This window comes from Rhincodon typus, unplaced genomic scaffold, assembly GCF_021869965.1.
Source record: "Rhincodon typus isolate 14 unplaced genomic scaffold, sRhiTyp1.1 hic_rhity00000932, whole genome shotgun sequence".
Classification (NCBI taxonomy): domain Eukaryota; kingdom Metazoa; phylum Chordata; class Chondrichthyes; order Orectolobiformes; family Rhincodontidae; genus Rhincodon; species Rhincodon typus.
Genome location: NW_025966570.1, coordinates 31,284 through 35,315, shown reverse-complemented (window position 1 = coordinate 35,315; position 4,032 = coordinate 31,284). Strand labels below are relative to the sequence as shown.

The following is a 4,032-nucleotide window of genomic DNA, read 5'->3' as shown; positions in this document are numbered from 1 at the left end:
TTCTAGGCAGGGTAACATGATATCTTTTATTTTTCAATAATCTCAATAACGCTGGACTACATCGATCTATTTGAAACAGAGGTGTAAGTAGATAGCTGCGTTCTTTAACACAGAAATGATAATGACGGTTGGTGTCGTGTGGATCACGAACCGATGTTAACGAGCCGTACATTTTGGTGCAGTCAATTTCATAATCCAAAATAAGACTACAATGCGTAGAGTCAGAGATCGTAGAAACCCGACCGTATCGACAGAGGCCATTCGGCCCATTGAAGCTGCACCGACTCTCGAAGGAAAACAAAGTTTCTGGAAAAGCTCAGCAGGTCCGGCAGCATCTGTGAAGAAAACATCAGAGTTAACGTTTCGGGTCCAGTGACCCATCCGCAGAACCGCGAAGAGCTTTCTGAAAAACTGCATTTCCCACGGCTGAACTATCTGGTCTGCACATCATTGCAGAAGACGGGCAATTTCCCACGGCCAATTCACCAAACCAGCGGATGTTTCGCCTATGAGAAGGAAGCTCAATGGAGACCAGGGGAGAAGGCACAAACTCCACACAGACATCACCCAAGGTTGAATCAAAAAAAGGATTAACGCCTCCCTGGCGGGGAATTGAACCCCGATCTCCCGCGTGACAGGCGGGGATACTAACCACTATACTACCGAGGACGGCGTGAAGCCACTCCTGCCCTCGGGGCCACTACGTGTGCACTCGGAAAATAAAACTGCTTTGCTATCCGAATTCTCTTTTCCATCGCTTGGCACATAGCCTTGTATGCCTTAGCATTACAAATTTACGTCTGAATGCTTCTTACAGTTAATTGGATGTCTGCCTCTAGAACACTTTTGGGCACTGGCTTCCAGATTCCAAACACCTACTGGCTAAAAAAGATTTTCCGCCCATCTACTCAAACCTTCCGACATCTTACTTTAAACCTATTCCCCTATTTTCATCGATCTCGCCATCAAGAGGAAACGTTTCTTTCAGTCTACTCTGTCAATATCCCGGACAACAAGGTACAGAGCTGGATGAACACAGCAGGCCAATTGTTTTGTACGTCTCAATCTTGCCTGCTGTAAATCTCCTCTGCTCGAAGGAAAACAAATCCAGTCCGTCCAATCTCTCTTCATCACTGAAACTCTTCATCCCAGACCATATCCTGGTAAATCTCTTCCGCATCGTTTCCAGTGCTATCACATCCCTGCTGTAATGTGAATTGCAGAACTGCACACTATACTCTAGCTATAGGCGAATGAACAAATGAATTAAATGACGCAGAAAACCACAGAAAATGGTCTTTCATCGGAGTCTCTTTTGATCAATGTTGTCCTTTGTCCTTTTCCTGATTCTGATGCTCCAATAGTCACTGGTGCATGTCAGGAAAAAGCTATTACATGATATTTGGTCTCACAACCGCAGTATCTAAGTGGATCGACTGGTTTCAAGGTTTCGTTGATAAGTCTGGAGCACGTTCACTGAGCGACAGTGACCGTAGCAGGACAGACTGAACGGTGTCAATGTGAAAATGAGCGTTAGATTGCGCAGTGCCTCGGTGAAGTGAACCGAGGAAGGTAAAGGACGGTTGGTCATTGTGGAGCGCAGAGAAATCTCCAAGAGCTGTGTTTGAATTCTGATAAACCAAACGCAGATACGTGAAACAGCGAGGGTTTGAATTGAAAAAATCATCACCTCGGAGAATATTTTCATAAAAATGTTTGATATTTTGCCGCATTTCTGTAGCACGTGTCACAAGGAATAAAAGATACAATCGGTGAGCGCGCGGTCCTTCTGTGACGGTACAGAGGCACGTGAAACGCCGAGACTGTGAGCTCCAACCTCACCCGGAGCAGCTTTTATTGACATGGAGCAGGGATTATTGGGGCATCAGGCTGTACAGAGCAATGTTAGTCAGCATGGAATTTGTTAAAAAAGACGAGCTTCTTTTGTTGGATCATGATCTGTCCCGGGAAAACGTTTCAATTATCAATCAAATTAGAGATTACTCCTCTGTCAACTGACAGATTGCCCCCGCCTGTTAAATTCATTTTTTGTATATTTGTCTGTGTGTCTTTTAAAACAGAATTCTTATTCCATATCCACGACCTTTTCATCAGAACCAGGCAAATTTTCATGTGCTTGTCGCCATAGAGAAAGGATTTTGTGATTTTGGAAGGCAGAAGGGCGAGAACAGGATAATAAAGACAGAATGGCGAATGATAGCCTTCAGATGAATTTAAATGTCAATGTACATGATCCGGGGAATGTTACCATCCACAAAGAAACAAAAATTAGTAATGTAACAAAAACAGAGATTTCTGGAGAAACTCAGTAAGTCTGACAGCATCTATGGAGCGAAAGCAGAGTTCATGTTTCCGGTTCAGAGACACTTCTTCAGAATTTTTTAGAATGAGGGATGTAATTGCTGGATTAGCCTTTACCGAAAGTTCAGAAAAATCATGAGTCCGTCCCTCTGAATGAGTTGCTGGACTGATCAACCCCTTTGTCTGACATTGTGTGTATGTTCATGATACGTTGCTGTTGTGCTTGTGTGTGTGTGTCTGTTTCTGTCTGTCACATTCTGGTTGGCGTGACACACTGGAATTGTACAAGCAGGAAGGTGTGCCACCAAGTGTGCTCCTATTCCAAAGCAAGAAGGAAGTTACAATCTATTTCAGTTGTGGGTTGCATGATAGATAATAGCATAGTGGCACAGCGGGAGTATGCTGGGCCCATAACCCAGAGATCATGGATTCAAACAATCCCTGCTATTTACACAACAAACTGACGTCTGTTACCTGAGTAGTAGTGTTTAAGCTGGCTTTGCTCACATTGTCTCTGCATCAGCTTCTTGCTCCGAGTCAACAATTCAATCTGCAGTAAACCGCATTTATTCCAGCATGGACACACACTGTAAATGTTACAAACACACGCCAGCTGATACTTTTCCCCTTCACTCAATCCTTTCTTAAATGGAACTAACACTGGCATGATGGTCCGAATGGCCTTCTCCTGTTCTCTGTCACTCTGGGATGATCTGAACAGTGACAGTTATTCTCTACAATGAAGCAATGCAGCGGGGAGATAGCAGTATAGTGGTGATATATCTCCGAGTAATCCCTAGGGACTGACCATGTCAGCTGCTGGAGTTTACACTCAAATGAATAAAATCTGGAATATAAATCTGATTTCACGAACAAAATCATGACTTTAATTTCCTGAAATCCCAGTCCTTCACGTCCCCTTGGGAGGGAGGTTCTTACCTGGTCTGGCATACAAGTGACTCCAAGCCCACAACAACATGGTTCACCCCAAACTGTCCTCTGACATCAGTTCAAGGTGAATTCGGGATGAACAACAAATGCTGTCCTGACCAGTGCTCCCCACATCCCGTGGGAGAACAAGAAAGAATGAAAACACATTCACAGCAGGCAAGAACAGGCCTTGGTCCTGCATGGACTTGAATTCACCTGATTGCCCAACCTGGATAGACACAAGAACACCCACACCACAGAGAAACCAGGGAAAGGTGGGGGCTGAGGGAAGGATTCAGTTACCCACTGAGGTGGAAACTCATTCACTCAGTGACACTGGGAAGATGCCCATGGGGAATGCCATGTGTGGGAACAGATAACTCAGAAAAACCACCTCCGGAGACATCAGCAAATTCACATATGACAGTAGGGGTTAGATTTTGCTGTTAATCCCAACCAGGAAAGAACCATGTCTGGATGACTTTCCAGTGGAGTTCTGAGGGTCACTCGACTTGAAATGTTATCTTTGATTTCTCTCCACAGATGCTGCCAATTCTGTTGAGTTTTTCCAGCAATTTCTGTTTTTTATTTGTTTCTGATTTTTCCAGGGGAGTTCCATTGTTGTCTGATGTAGATCAATGATTAAAACCGAGTTGTATGGGGCATAATTTAGAAGTTTTCAGACGACACACAACAATGTGTGATGTAGTTAACCATGAGGAACAAAGCTTGGGACTGCAGGGAGAGATCAATCAGGTGGAAAGAAAAAATGATGAACGG

General features: G+C 44.2%; 1 non-coding gene across 1 annotated transcript; it reads right to left on the bottom strand.

The window, feature by feature from the left end:
- Positions 1 to 597: 597 nt before the first annotated feature.
- Positions 598 to 669, bottom strand: trnad-guc. The gene has a single exon. It is a non-coding gene; the product is annotated as a tRNA-Asp (tRNA).
- Between the last annotated feature and the right edge of the window lie 3,363 nt (positions 670 to 4,032).